The sequence below is a fragment of the Conger conger genome, chromosome 7 (assembly GCF_963514075.1).
Source record: "Conger conger chromosome 7, fConCon1.1, whole genome shotgun sequence".
Lineage (NCBI taxonomy): Eukaryota > Metazoa > Chordata > Actinopteri > Anguilliformes > Congridae > Conger > Conger conger.
The window spans coordinates 33,646,264-33,663,103 of NC_083766.1; the positions used below are offsets into that span (position 1 = coordinate 33,646,264).

The 16,840-nt window shown below is 40.4% G+C and overlaps 1 long non-coding RNA gene across 1 annotated transcript; it reads right to left on the minus strand.

Annotated features, from left to right (window-relative positions):
- Positions 1–10,032: 10,032 nt before the first annotated feature.
- On the minus strand, positions 10,033–14,194 carry LOC133132286 (uncharacterized). The gene is made up of 3 exons (XR_009709106.1): positions 13,888–14,194; positions 13,403–13,469; positions 10,033–10,371 (listed from the first exon to the last, which is right to left on the minus strand). It is a non-coding gene; the product is annotated as an uncharacterized LOC133132286 (long non-coding RNA).
- Positions 14,195–16,840: the final 2,646 nt, after the last annotated feature.

The following is a 16,840-nucleotide window of genomic DNA, read 5'->3' on the forward strand; positions in this document are numbered from 1 at the left end:
ATGGTGTGAAAAACAAAAAACATCCAGTGAGCAGCAGTTCTGCAGGCAAAAACACCAGACTGGTAAAGTTGGCAAGGTGACAGTAACACAAATAAAACAACAATGATTTGCAGAAGAGCATCTCTGAGCACACAACACGTCAAACCTCCAAGTGGATAGGCTACAGCAGCAGAAGCCCAATACGTCTTCTGCTTGAGTGTTTCACCTACATCTGTGAAACTGGACTTCATGTTAACCTTTACGACAAAAATAAGGTACCAATAGTAGACATTCATACCCAGACCAGCGTATATGGGACACATTTTTCCAAACAATATAATTACTGTCTATAGCTAGGCATTTACTGAAGGAATTCCGGATGGGCAAGTCACAACATACAATATGTCACTCCACATTTGTCTTTTCATATCTTAATCAAGTTATTTTATTCCAGCTGTCAGGGGTTTTCATGACATGGATTGAAATTGTCAGCAACTGGGTGGTGTCTACCGGTCAGCAAAGCCTTGTGCCCAGCTTGCACATCAGCTGGGGAAAGAAACATACTTGTGCTGACGCCTGCATTTTGTGTAAATTGGTCAATTTTTGTAGGTGGAGAAGCATTTGAAGTGTCCTACAGACATGGTGGACTTCATGATCATTGAGGCAAATTTGGTCTTCACGAGGGGAGGTACCTGTGAACCAAATTGCATGACTCTACGGGAGAGACCATTAACTCTGGCCATCAAATCCTGTTCTGATTTCCTTTTCTCCCATGTAATTAATGCCACTGATTGGCCTAATTGTCTTCACACCTGACTCCCCTGTAAAGGCAGGGTAGAAAAGCAGCAGTTCTCTGTCCTCGAGGACCATGATACCTTGAGGACTGTAGATGACATATTTATACAATCTTGACCTCTGGGGAACTAAAACAAATTTCACGACAAGGTTGCGTGCATCATCTCACACCTCAACAGGAAACCGGAAGGCTGATGTGAAACTGGCCACTGACATAGCACAGTTTTACTGTGTAGGAACAGGATCACTCCCTCTGAAACGGTCTCTGCTGAGAGTAATGTTCAATCTTGCATGTGCCAGCCTTCACATTACTCACTTTTACCCTGGCGGCTGAAATGAGACAATATCTATTTGTTTCAAACTTATCTTACCACAAGTTATCTCCCTTCTTGTTCCTTTTTTGTCCTTTAAAGAGAGTAGATAGTTTGCACTCCATGTGTATGTTTTCAACTTGGGCAGCAGAGAGGGTTACAGATAGAGATGGTCTCTAGTGCTATGGTGGCATATTGAGTCCCCAGTGTCAATTAATAGTGAATGTCTCTGTTGACTTGAGGGTATTTGACAGCCATCAAATGTTTTGTGATGAAGGCACTACACTACACTTTCTGCTTCATCTTAGCAATAAACATGTGAGTGCAGCTATGTCATGAATGTAGAACATAGTAAACAACATGAGTAAGAACAGAGTAAAAAACATGCACAGCAATATTTAAACTCCAGCTGTTTAGGACTGGGGGTAGACCAGCCCCTTACTGCCATCTAGGGGAAACAGGAGTACAGTGCAGCTATCATTGCAATTGGCACAATGAAATAATCAAAATGGAACAATGTTTAGCTCTATATTGCAAAAACACATTTTTTTTTAAATCTGGTTTTATGAAACATCTGCTTTCAATTACAGCTGTCAGTTTTCAGACTAAAACTAACTATTTATGTCAGTTTTGTTGAACATATCGATGAACTTTTACATGAGACAGAGCTGTATAACAATCTAATGTATCATTCGTATTAATACACAATCGTTATGCTTGTGTAGCTAAAACCATTAAAGTACTTTTGATCAAGCAAGGACATTATTGTTAAGCTACTGTTCCCTAAGTAGCCAAATGAGCACTGAGTGGTTTCATGGTACACTAGCCTACAGCTCTTTGTCCATTCCTGACACTACATGCCACAAAGCATTATTTGAGGAAAGCTAGTGAGTAGCTAGAGGTTGCCTATGAAGCAGTTACTTGAGATCACACATTATAACTGAATATACAATTGTCATGCTCTGCTTTCCATGCCACGTTTCAGGGTGTTTCTGACTATCCTTATTATTTCCGGGTGTATTCTATATGTAGTTTCACACTAATCTTACTTGATCACGTATTTATCTACGCTTCTAGATGATCCCTGCACTGTTTTGTGTTGCATGTATTTCTGCTGTTCCCTTACTGTCTCTGTCGTTTTAGATATCATTCTTATTTTTTCCCTTGTAAAGTACTAACCATTATTAATCGCTATTATTAAATTATTATTATTATTAAACGCTAGACCAGAGTAGTTATAAACCAACTAATCAATTAACATGCCCTTCATTATTCTCACCTGCCGCTGCTCCTCCATTCCTAATTACTAACACTTATTAACCGTGTTATGACCAGCGTTCAAGCAGTCAAAACATGGAGACCAGACCAGGAAAATAGATTTTAAGAGTTTTATTTGGCAATAATGTGTTTCTGTCTGAATGCGTGTCAGAGTGAATCCGTTTAGGGGTGTTTGAGTGTGAGTGCAAGTGGAGTGTGGAAATCCGAAATAACAGAGGAAGACAACCAACAACCAACAACCAACAACCACTGTCAAAAGCTCAGCACGGTATGAGAAATCACTCCCCTGAGCATCTGGGTGAAGCCATTTATCAGGGTTCTCTCAGGTGCAAACACCCAGTAAAAAAATTGGTGACTCATCAACTAATTTTATCCAATCAACCATTAGACCATTCCAGGGGAAGGGAGGGATAGCACACAGCACTGCCACCTGCTGGACGACAGCAACAACCTCAGCTGAGGAAGACCAAGCATGGTCGCCACAACCGACTAACATGAGATCAGCGTAGATACTAACACATTAACCAATTACCCACTAATCATCCCTCATTCAGTATCCACTCCCATTTCCTACCTGTTCCTAGTGTTATTCCCTTTGGATGGTGGTCACTTCTGCATCTTGTCCTTCTTGTGCCTTGATATTTTTGAGCGGTATGCCTTGCCTAGTTTTGATATTCCTGTTTACGACTTTTCTTTGTCCCGCGACTACGTCTTCTGTCTGCCACGCTCTGAACCCTGTCTGTTTGACCACTGCTTCTGCCTGCCTCTGGTGCCTGCCTTCAGTTCGACCCGGCTTGTTAAAGACCCATGCCTGACTTCTATTACCCCAACCATCAGCTTGTTTCAGACGCTTCTCCTGGATCGCCCTTCTGCACTGCGCTTCGCTGATTGTTTCTTCTGGTTTTTGACCCACGCCCGGCTCTCGACTACGACTCAGCCCTGTCTTACTGTGCCAAGCCTTTGTGGATTGCTTACTCCACTGCTTGACCCTTGCATGGACTTGATTTTGTTGTGCTTTGTGTTATGGCTGTGATTAAAATATCCTGTGGGAAGTTTACCCTATACACTGGTCCGTGTCTGCATTGGGTCCACCTGCCAAGCCTGGGGACGTCACAACAGTGGCTTCAGAAAGTATTTTCCACTTTGTGTTAGATTTTATTTCATAAGGATAAAATTGCCATTCTTGCCCATCAATCTAGCCACAATGGAAAAAGTGAAAACTATTTTTGTGAATTTATATATATAAATTTTTTTTTTAAATCAGACATGTCTTATTTACATAAGTATTCAAACCTCTTGCCGTAGCACTCAAACTTGTGATCAGGTGCATTTTGTTTGCTTTATCTTTCAGGTGTGATATTGGAATGTTTGGCAAATTGAATTGATTGGACATGGTTTTAGAAAGGCCCATACCTGTGTATATGGGATGCAGGAGTAACAGAAGTGTGCCAGTGAAAGTCAAGGAAGCCATTATCAGAAATAAATAAGTCAGGGACATAGACCAAACCTTAGGCTTGCTGTTTCTTTGAAAGCACTGGTGACCTCAGTAATGACAAAGGTGCAGGTAGGCCAAGGACGACCTCTACATGATGACTGTGTGAATACGATCTTCCCAGATTGGTCTGTCAACCTGGAGGGGTGGTCAAATCTGGAATTTAGACCCGCACCCTTGGGGGTTGTTAAGTAGGGAAAATGAGATGATTACCAGGAGAGGACGTGTAGGTTTTCCCTTGAGTTACCATTTGGTATGAAATGTATCTTATCCGATTCCTTGATTTTACCAGATCACATCCATACCAAACAGATTACCCTTATGTTTTATTATGTTGCAGTTATCATGAAACTTCCCTCCTGATTATCCATTTTACATGCAATTCCTGTTACCATTACATAAGACTTAATGCAATAATACAAGGATCACATTGTCGTGAACCACGGACCCCTTGCCGAGCTCAGACCTCACGTTCCCACGAGCAGTACCTCACAATGAGGTGTCTCGGGGATGAACTCAAGTACTCCGAACGTCCTGGAGCCCTGGTAAGTTCTACTGAACTTCCAGCCCAGTCTCGAAGTGAAGGGTGTGATGCAAATCTGGTAATCGATGTCCTGTATTCAATGTATTCCTCTAAAGACTTTATCACATATGATTATAGTAAGATATACTTTATTATAATCAATCAAAAGAATAGAGTTATACAGATTACAGTGTACATATCATCTTTTGCAGTTTGCTAATCACATGCAAGTTACATATACCCCTTTAGCTCTTTCTAATTTACCTTTCCACCATGATGTTTAAAAATCAAGGTACACCCCTCCAATATCCATCCTCTTTGGCCATAGCCTTATCCTATAGCTCCCCCCTCTGGACGTTTAAAAAGAAACTATTCCTAGAATATTATATTTATCTAACTATGATAACTTCTCTACATTTTTCTACCTTATATAGTACCTTAATGAGACATAAAAGATATTAAAATAAAAGGAAACTTATAATGTGTTACCTTTCCTACTTCTACAAGTAATATAGATTATAATTACCACTCCAGCTTGGTTATAGTTGTTCTGCGTGGCTCTTTCTTCAGCTGAGTCCGCACCGCGTACGTCACTCCTCTCTCCATATCCATATCCTGGAGTGGCGCGCAGAGGGAGCGCGCCACTCCAGCTTGACTACAGCTGTCTTGTGTTGCTCTCTCTTCAACAGCCCATAGATATCTTCTGAAGCAAAATTCTAAGATCCCACCCTAAGGTCTAAAAGCTTATTCCTTATATATCTTTTTTGCATACAAAAGTTTACCTTTTTGATAAGAGATGTCCCCAATATTTCAAGCGGGAAGACATTTATCTCTTATGTAACTTGTTTTTTAATGACCATATTCATTATTTCTGTTTTTCTAATTGTCATTTTCTCATACCTCAAAAGAAATTTCCCCAATATTTTATTTCATGTGCCCCTCCAGTTTGGGAATTTCCACCATCTTAATATACGAGTGGAAAAACACTAGCTCTTATGTAATTTTTTTAATGAACCTATTCATCACTGGTATTTGTCTCCCTGTCATAATCTCTCCTTGGACTCTCTCCAAACTTTGACTTCATACAAGCCAGAAGTTAGTGCCCTCCAACATCTCAACACACTCTTCAGGTGCCCCTCTCCGCGGCACCTTAAGGGATCTACAAAGGACATCCAGCCAATAGCTGAGTGTAAATCATCCCCCAACTTCTTCTACAGTCAGTCCTTTGAATCTATCCGATGAATTATTTGTGCTATAATCAGGAAGGCCCTTGAAGCCTCTTAATCTTCTTTCGGTATTGACATCCCTTCCGTTTTCCTTATTTTTTTTCTTTAGCCAGGCATTGTGCCCCTCCCCTGTAGGGTTGGGGTATTCTCAGTCAGAACTTTAACCTTGCTCTTTAAAACCCTAAATCTAAGTCCTCTGACTTCAGACTCCTCAGTATCCATATACGGTTGTACATTTATCTTGTACCACATATTTTTCTTCTTACGGGCGTTCTTACTACCACCTCGATGGCGTGTGCGAGGGGTTAATAATGCATTCCTTCTTAACCCATCCCACGTCAATCTCTCATCAGGGGGGCCTATGGCCGGGTCCTCGACAACATGGACAATGTTTTCAAGGTTTTACCAGGTCAATTTACTATCTTAATAGCAGTTTTGAATATTTAATCTAGGAGAGCAGTCACCGGTGTAATGACAGCAGTGTCCAAATGAGGGAACTGCGGCATTGTCCGGAGTCTTCCCCCTTGGAAGTGACCAGGTATGGGGTCACAGGGAGGTCACCAATGTTCTGGAGGATTCTTTTCCCATGACCCAACTGCCCTTGGACCACTCATACATCTTTCCCTTATCTTTGACCAGAAACCCCAGCTCTCAGGCCCCTCACAAATGGCAGCCCTTCCTGACCTTAACCACTACGCTACAAGCCGCCCCATCATATCTATGAAAGCTGTAGTTGGGAGTTTTCATGATAACTGCATTATGCTGTAAATCTGTATTTGTGCCTCTCATGGTAATATACCTTTTGGATAAACCTGATTTGGGTGAAAGGAAAGGAGACAGAACCCCAGATTGCTTGGTTTCTTCTCCTTATCTCCGAAATCCAGGCCTTAGTTCTTGACCCTAAAAGTGAGTCACCCATCTGTAATTTACCGCCAACCCCCACCAGGCAGTGGTCAGGGGGCTAAAACACATAGCTTCTACAGAGACAGCTTTTGCCCAGTTTCCCCTCGGCTCCTGAATGGTTATGATATCAAAGGTAGACTGTTACAAAAACTAGACCATTACACCACTTGCACTGAACCAATCAGAATAACACCAAACATTACTATATTCTGACCTGGGATTATCATGAAACATCTTTATGCCATCTCCAGTATTCCTGTGCTCTAACCTGTAAGGAATGTGAGAAAAGGGGGGCTCCAGGAATCCTTCTCTAGCTCTCCCCCACAGGCAGGTGGTGGGGGCTAACAATGCATGCTCCGGGAGGGGGAAGTCAGCAAGCTGACCAGCGCATGAGACCAAATGTTACTTATGACTGGCTTACAGTAGATTTCAAGACAATTGGCTCCATACTAAAATATGACACAGAAAAAAATTCTGAAACGGTCACAAGGCATCTTCAAGAACTGGCAAGCCCTGGCCAGTGAGAGGCTGTGTTTCACTACTGTCTTCTGCTGTGTTGTTTCAAAACTACTATATAATGCCATGCTAATGAATATCCAAAAAAACTAAACAAAATATGTTTGCTCTTGGTTGATTGCCCTCCTCTTAAGTTTAGTTTTTGAATGCACTTGTATTCTTGAGAAAGGAGACACTTATTCACAGGAAGTGCAAACCATTAACTTGTGCAACACTCATTGTGGCAATAAAACTTCTCAAAGAGCAAGGATCTCAAACTGAAATCCTGGAGGGCTGCTGTTTCTACTGGGGTTTTTTTTTCACATGCACTGCACTTAACTGCATACTTTAAGTCACTGATTTCAGTCTTTGTTTCCAAAGCTCAAATTGGCTGCGGAATGAGAACACAATAGAAGCAGAGACTGCAGGCCTCCAGGACCGGAGTTTCATACCCCTGACATACTGCAGAGGAATCAGGAATCAACAGCCCCAAGGACATACAGTAAGGGTTTCATACTGATTACACATTTGGTTTTAAAGATCAGCAAAGCAGAAATAAAGCGTTGACTGCAATTAAAAGAACTTTGTTTATTGGATAGGTCCCAGGGAAACAGCAATACCCAAGAGCAATATCAGAGCCATTTTCCTCAACTGAGGTTTCTGCAAATCTGCAACTAATGTGAGTGTAAGAGCACTGAGCAAACATAAGGTCATTGGTCCAAGTACATGTTCAAAGGACAACAGGTTATTATACAAACCATATCATGTATAAAGTGAGAAACATTTTAAATGGATATAAAATACAAAGCTCAACTGCTTTTCTGTGACAAGAGGACAAGCACAACTATACCAAAGTAAAGTTTATGCATACTATAGTATATACAATATTAAATGCAGTAATGGTGTAATGAAAGAACTGTTCCAGTGATGATTTTTAAGCAGTGCAGTATACCAGGAAGAAGCAATAATATATGCCAAGAGCAGATTCAATGAGAGACACAGCAAAGGATTTTCTTATATCTGTCTCATTGTATAAGTGCAGTTGGTGAAGACACTTGTGTCCACTGGGTTTTCACTTGCAGCTTCTCCCTTTTGGACGGAGCAGTTTGTTTGTTTGTGGGGTGGTCTGAAGCATAGTGGTTAAGGTAAATGACTGGGACACGCAAGGTCGATGGTTCTAATCCTGGTGTAGCCACCATAAGATCCTTGAGCAAGGCCCTTAACCCTGCATTGCTCCAGGGGAGGATTGTCTCCTGCTTAGTCTAATCAACTGCATGCCGCTCTGGATAAGAGCGCCTGCCAATAATGCAATGCAATGCAATGTAAAGTTTTGGTAAGCCTATTGTTTTGTCTAAATCTCTTTTCTTTTTATTTCTCTGCCTTTTTAAATTTCTCAGTCAATGCTAATGCTTGACTCTCATTCATGCAACTCTGGTCCTCAGGTTAAGGACCAGTAACAGATTCCACAGGAAACCAAAAGCCTAGAATCAAGACTATACACTTTAACCTCAAATTGTTCGTTTAATTTCAAATCCAATGTACTAGAGTACAGAACCAAAAGAACAGAAATTGTACCACTGTCCAAATACTTACGGACTGCACTGTATTTTGAGGGCACAGTAGTTTCAGACATGGCCACAGTCTGTTGTTAGTACACTAGAGTAATGGCTGATGAAAATGGGACTTTGTAGTAATCATATGTAAATATTGAATTAATAAATAGTTATTTCAAACAGTAATAGTAATTTGTAACTGCATGTGTGCATGTGTGTGTTGAGCAGTTTGGATACATTTTATTTCTGTATTGCTTTAAAATCCCAATATTGTCCTCGGTATATTTGACCGTACAGTTTCGCACAAAACAAGAATATACACACTTATATATCAGACATTAGCCACATGTGATATTTCAGAGAAAAAACTAAGCTTACTGATGTTAGATCCAAAAACGATGATCAGTCCAACAAAGACTGTCCCACTCACTATTGAAATTATATGCAGATGTGCAACAAGTGCAATGAAGAAAAGTTACATATTTATGCCAATTTTTACTTAAGATTAACCCCTTAACACAATCTTAAAAATATCAAATAAAATAGTTACTATTCTTGAACCCTTTTGACTACAGGAATAATCCTGGTCTCTTCTGAAAGGTAACCCTTTGAGGTTAGTTTTCCAAGAGTCGGAATTACTCCAGATATTACTGAAACCATTACAGGAGCTCAAACGCAAGAGTTTTTGTTTTTTTTCTCACTGAAAAGATTTTCTGTTTTTGACTGGATACAGATTATTGTAGCTGTGGCTTGTGTGCTGAGAAACACAATGGAGCCAAGTCACAACACTGGACAAAACCCCTTTAAAATGTGAAGACAATATCACCAGGAATGAGCATTCTGAATTGTTTTTCTAATCTAATCTTCCAAAATTACATTTGCAGTCTCCAAAAGGACACATGGAAACTAATAATAATACTGTTTTAAACATGTTTTTTTATAAAGAGCTGCAGACTGAGTAATTGACTTGAACAGACCTTTGAGCATATGTCTCTTCTCTCTACTGAGAGATAGAGTATAGTTGAAAGTGATGGGCTGGCTGAGAGTGGAGTGGTTGACCCAGCAGGTGAACACCTTATCCTTAGCGTGCTCTGAAGACAGAGACAGGGACGTGTTGAGACTGAAGGTGCCGCCAATGTTGGCAGAGCGTGTGGGCGTGACATTGAGGTGCTGTCCATCACAAAGCCACCTGGGTAAAAGCTGTGGGCAACGCAGGTCCACTGGACCCCTCCACCTGGGACAGTCGCAGTGGGACGGGCTGCATACAGGACAAGACAGGGAGCAGGGAGTGGGTTAACCATGGCAGATCATATAATATTCAACACCACTACCAGTGTGATTACATTAGTAGTACTGAATATACAATATGGTGAAAATAGCTTTAACAAATTATTCTGTTTTTTTAAGAATGATAAATGTAAAGCAATGACAAATAGGTAGTGGTTTCATTGAACATGATTTTTGCTTACCTGTTAAACAGATGTGGTACTGTTTTGTGTTTTATTTCGGTCGGGCAGATACATTTTCAACACTTCACAGGTGTATATATCAGAGTCATTTATCTGGAGCTCTGGTATACTTGCATATATTGCTTTTGTCTCATTATTCCACAATATACTGCAACGGGGAAAATTTCCCCACCATTGATTATTAATATAATTTTTGGTGCAAACTTTTGTGTGTTTTGACCTCATCAAAGTTACAGAAACAGCTTCAATTTGATCGAAAGGGAGAGGACAGTGGATGTTGACTTTGTCCCCTCTTAGTCGTGTGAGCATATTGAGCTTCTCTGCTGAGCATGACATGGTCTTCCCAGCTGCAAAAGAAGAGGCCAGACTTGAGTAACCAGTCCAGGACTCATTTTTTATTATTTGATAGTCAACCTCAAGATGATCCTTGAATACATGTGACTAGTTCAGCAGTTGCAAATATGGTTAGATCACAAATGAGTATACATAACTTGGCAGGACCAAGTTTACAACCATTAATGATGCATATTCTGTTATGTACCGCTCTGAGAACCCAAACGCAGACCACAGTATAATCCAAAAATCGTGTTTTATAGTCCGAAATCGTAGCCAAGAGATCCAATACAAAGACAAAAACGAAAGGCAAAAGAATAGTCGAAAAAACAGGCGAGGGGGTCAAAAATCCAGAAAATCAAAAGGCTAAAGTACAAGAGGACGAAGGCAAGTATCAAAACCAGAAAACAAAGCAGAATGTCGAAAACCAGAAAATCAGAAAGGCAAACAAAACAAAAGGGCAAGGCAGGCTCGGAAATCAAGAGGCAAAGGCGTGTCTATCTAGAATCTCAAGAGTTAGGCTTACAAGGTATTCGGCACTAAAACTGTTCAACGTTCTGACAAAGAACAATGCAGAGACTGAGGTTTAAATACATGAGGGAAGGTGACAATCTAGGCGGGGCTGGGAAAAAGGTGGGCTAAACAAATAGACAACAGGTGGGGAAACATAATAGGGTAATAACATAATAACGGGAGGGAGACGAAAACGCAGACTGGATGCAAATAACAAAACATGTAAAACATACGGCTCCGGATTAGGGAGTAGACATTTGCATAGTTTGAAGACGTAGTGATAGTTAGAGACAGGTGCGAACACTTCGCTGAAACTAAACGAGTAATCAGGGATAGCATAGGGAGGCGGAGTTACAGAACAGTGCAGAAATACCAAGAGATTGGTGAATAAGTGCTCAATAAGTGTATTTGAACAATTTTAAAGGACTGATATGTGCAAATTTTGGTCATATTTATCAATTTTCATTATTCCAGTATTGTCACATCTGACCTATTCTGAAAATTTAATCGTGAAATAATGTGTCATAGATGATGTCCTGGTGCCAACTCAGTTTTAGTGGATTTTGATGGGTTATTATTATTCTATTATTTAGTTTTTAGACCTTATCTCAATACCCAGATGCAATTGTATGCATGTCATTAGAATGAGGTTCTAAGACAATTTAGCCTTAATTTGATTAGTATGTAAAACCCCACGCTAACCCAACGACAGAATTTAGCGAGGGCTGAAGGTATCAGCGTGCTCGTCCTTCTGGTGTTGCTGAAAGAATACTAGTAGGGTTAAAAATGAGTGGCCCCTATGCAGACAGTCTAGATCAGCCAATAAACAAACCACGATACAAAGGCAGTAGTACCACTCTGCCTTCCGCTCTTTACTGGTCCGGGCTGACCCAGAATCTCCACAATAGGGCCAATAGATTCACCTTCGTTTATCTGACTCCATTTTAGAATAATAATTTAGATTAGTAATCCACATTAGTGGATGTCGTATTTATAATTTTGACTTGATCGCTATAGGAATCCTGTACTGAGATTTACTCTCCGAACAGTCCTCTGCTGGTACCACCGCATGTCACATCGCGCGCAATGTGCACGTCTCACGAACTGACTAGCTATCTATAGTCATCAGAGGTCGCAGGAATAGCTACTCTTGGGTATATCTGTTTACAGCCTAGGGACCCAAGCAGACCAACCTAGCTACGGCTGTGCTCGACATGAATGAACTACCATGCGGAGGCGAGGGATTTACCAACATAGGTCTACGGGTGCTATACGCTGTGATACATTCAGTGGAAATATTCATCCTCCCTAGACCAGTTCGAGGGGGTAAACCAAGCATTCCCTGTATAACTTTAAGTGTCAGTAAGGAAAACCAAACAGATCAAGTTTTAACAATTTTATTTTACCAGGCAGGTTACGTACACGTAATTACATACTAGTTCCAAATCAAAAAACATTACAACGGAAACCAAATTACGGAGTCTTAAAAGTCATACCTGGTAATAAAAGCTGCAAACGGGAGTCTGGCTACAGACACCCTGTACGTAGAAATTACGTGCACTATGTGCACGGGAGGCTGATTGCATTCTCCCAGATTGCTTAGTTCACTGTCCTTAAATCCTAAATCTGGCCTTTGATGTTAACCCTAAAAATGGGTTACCCATCTGTAATTTGGAGCCATGCCTCCCCAGGAAACGCAGGGGGGTTGAGGCACATGGCTTTCACTGGGGCAGAGCTCCACACAGTTTCTCCTGGTTGGTTATGATGTCCAGGGTTTGCTGTTGCAGAAATAAAACCATTGCACCAGTCGCACTGAAACAATCAGAATAATACCAAACATGAATATTATCTAAACTGACTTTGTCATGAAACATCCAATGCTGTACACATCATTTAGTGACTGAGTAAAGAGGGAGAGAGCAATAAAGGGGGGTTCAGGAGAAGGTCAGGGCCTAACAGGCCGTGCCCTCTGAAACCTTCCCGTGCCGTAAAGGATGTTGCCCTGTCGTAACGAGTTTTACGGCTGGAGGCCTGAGTCTTCCCCCACAGGCTCCTGCCCGTATGGGTGCGGAGAGAGTGGGGGTTAATGGTGCACGCTCCTGGGTTAAATTACTTTACAGCCACATATTCCACAATACCAGAGGAAGCCAGCAAGCTGACCAGCCCTGAGTGAAAATGCCAGATCTTACAAGTATATCAAATTAAACAACAAATGTGTCATGTGAATATGTGTATAATATGCATCAAAATTGTGAAATGACCTCACAGATCACATATTGTCACACTCTAGAAGTTTCATATATAAATGTGGTCTTTGATGTTTTTTGTTGTCTGCATCACGGTAGAAAATAGCAAATTTCAGGTTTACAAACATTTCAAAAAGAAGCATTTGACAGTACATTTTTGATATTTAGAATATTTTCATTACATTATGCTTGAAACCATCTTTGCTTTACAGAATTTTCTACATGTGCCTAAGACTTTTGCACGGTACATTAAAAGTAAAAATCATGAAAAGTGCTTTAGAAGTACCTGCAAGCATTCCAAGGACAGCCGTCATTAAACCCTTTAAAATCCAGGTCAGACATGGTCTTTTGGTCTGTGGCGAAATAGGAAAAAAACAATGGATTAGGAAAGGAGCCAATAAAGATGATAATATAATGCCTCTTTATTCAAATGATCTATGCCTATGTCTGAAATTAAAGACCTCAGCTGCAAAGTCAGTGTCATTATGATTGACCATCAAATACAAGTACGCAAATTATAAATATAGCTGTCTGACACAGTAACGCAACTGAAACAACAATTAAAATTGCCATGAAAAGGAAAGTCTCGTCTTTGCATGCATTGTATGCCTGGCAGTGTTCCTGTACTACATTTTGTTGTGCTATGTTGGCATTTAAGCTAACATGACTCCATGCAAAGCTATTTTCTGAAAAACAAGCAGCTTTCAAGAGTTTGACAGAAATATTTAGTAGTCTGAGGTAAATAACAGTTCAAATATACGCAATACTCACTTCCCCCATTCTACTGAACAGAGTAAATCATCTCCACGAACTGCATGTAATGACCTTCCTTTTTACTCAGACTGAAGGTGTCAGCCCTGCTGAAGGTGTCAGCCCTTTCTGTGGAATGTGTCATGTGGTCAGAGTTTCCTCTCAGAAACAGCAGCTCGGGGAAGAAGTTGATTCAATGCCTGCAACAAAAACTGTGCAACACTCCTTTTTTCTTAAACATTCATATCTTTTTTTGTGCTTTTCTTTGAAAGAATCTTAGTATGCTATTTTATAAATGCACTTTGTCTCCATTGATTTATTTGTTTATTCCCTGGCAACCACTGGCAGTGACATGCCATACGGTTTAACTTTTACACGGACACCCCCACCGCTCTAGCTTGCATCTGGCTGATCCCCCAAGCCACTTTTCTCATGAAGTCACCAAGAAGATAATGTGTGGAATGCAATGCAAAATGTCCTTGCCTGAGAAAAGTCAAGCTATTGAAATGATATTGTGAAATCGGTGGTTTTGGTTTGTCAGTTGGTGCCGCTCTGGTACTGACTGTCATGACTTACATCCCTACAGCACAAGATGGTGCGTAATCGGGCCGCACCCAGATAGGTCTACACAGCACAATCCTCAGTGCTGTACCTAATAATAGGGACTGTGTGCACTCTGATAAGTTGTGTGAGTTAAAATCATGCTCTCAGATGATTTTACACACAACATTTTGCTGAATTGGGAAGGTTTCTCCCTTCATACTGTATAAGAGCAGGTCATCTGGTCAAACATGGGCCTGTGCCATCCTCTCATAATAAACCAACTGCGCAGTGAAAAGAAAAGGCTTTTTTGCATGTTGTCCTGAGCTCTGTATGACAAAAAAACATATTGCAGTGAAGGAAAAAAATATGACATTCCAAATTAGGAGAGAAAAGGAATCAACATATTTTTGTATGAGTAAATTGTGCTGCAATAGCATGGGACAGACAGACTAAACTTGATGAATTGTGAAAATAGTGGGAAAAGAGAAATAGTGGGTGATTTAACAAACAGCTATTGTCAGCAATAAAGCAAATAGTATTGGATTTTGTTTTCGCACATTTTTTATGACAATAAATACGTATGAACCTTATGAAAGCATAACATATGAAAACATTAAGGGTGAGATGCTGTCTTCACAGGTGAAAATGTTAGCTGAAACTGTTACCATTCATCAAAGATTGTTTCATCATTAACATTTTGTACAGACAGCACCTATATCCAAAATGTAACATTTAAAGTTTTTAATTGCACATAAGCGAAAAATGTAATATCTCTCCATTGTCATTGCACTGAAACCTCCCCCATCAACTAACTGTTTGGCAGTTGGGCCAAGCTAATAATGACTACATGGTGGAAAAGATACCCATCTATGGCCTCCTGCATTTGTGCTGTGGTCAGAAGGGGTGTGTGTGTGTGTGTGTCTGTATATATATATATATATATATGTCTATGTACGTCTGTATATGTGTGTGTGCATGTGTGTGTGTGTTTTTGCGTAATAAGAATATTCTATAAGCACATTCTGAGAAAAAAGACAACTGCTTTTATCACTTCATAATGTCCTGGCATTCAGTTAATATGTCAAGCTATATGCAATGTTCATAATTAACATGAGATGATAGTGCCATGTTTCAGCTCAGTGACATCACAGCCAACAAGCCAAGGTTTACTTTATCACATCCGCAGATTCTTTTTTTTTTTTTCATGTTACGGTACCAGAAGGAAAATAGCTAATCATAGACCTATGAACAAATTAAAAAGGACAGCTATGATCATACCGACAAAACAGAAAAAAATCACTTTTATGACATCATAGGATCCATAAAAATAATATCACATACATACTTTTAATTTCACTGCTGTCATCTGGTATAGAGCTTGTTCATTCATGCAACAGAAATGTACAATCATGTTGCAGCAACTAAATGCATAGTCAAGAGGTTCAGACCAAATGTCAGAACGGTGAAGAAATGTGATCTAAGTGAGTTTGACTGTGGAATGATTATTGGTGCCAGACAGGGTGGTTTGAGTATCTCAGCTAAAACAGCTAATCTCCTGGGATTTTCCACACACAACAGTCTCTAGAGTTTGCAGAGAATGGTGTGAAAAACAAAAAACATCCAGTGAGCAGCAGTTCTGCAGGCAAAAACACCAGACTGGTAAAGTTGGCAAGGTGACAGTAACACAAATAAAACAACAATGATTTGCAGAAGAGCATCTCTGAGCACACAACACGTCAAACCTCCAAGTGGATAGGCTACAGCAGCAGAAGCCCAATACGTCTTCTGCTTGAGTGTTTCACCTACATCTGTGAAACTGGACTTCATGTTAACCTTTACGACAAAAATAAGGTACCAATAGTAGACATTCATACCCAGACCAGCGTATATGGGACACATTTTTCCAAACAATATAATTACTGTCTATAGCTAGGCATTTACTGAAGGAATTCCGGATGGGCAAGTCACAACATACAATATGTCACTCCACATTTGTCTTTTCATATCTTAATCAAGTTATTTTATTCCAGCTGTCAGGGGTTTTCATGACATGGATTGAAATTGTCAGCAACTGGGTGGTGTCTACCGGTCAGCAAAGCCTTGTGCCCAGCTTGCACATCAGCTGGGGAAAGAAACATACTTGTGCTGACGCCTGCATTTTGTGTAAATTGGTCAATTTTTGTAGGTGGAGAAGCATTTGAAGTGTCCTACAGACATGGTGGACTTCATGATCATTGAGGCAAATTTGGTCTTCACGAGGGGAGGTACCTGTGAACCAAATTGCATGACTCTACGGGAGAGACCATTAACTCTGGCCATCAAATCCTGTTCTGATTTCCTTTTCTCCCATGTAATTAATGCCACTGATTGGCCTAATTGTCTTCACACCTGACTCCCCTGTAAAGGCAGGGTAGAAAAGCAGCAGTTCTCT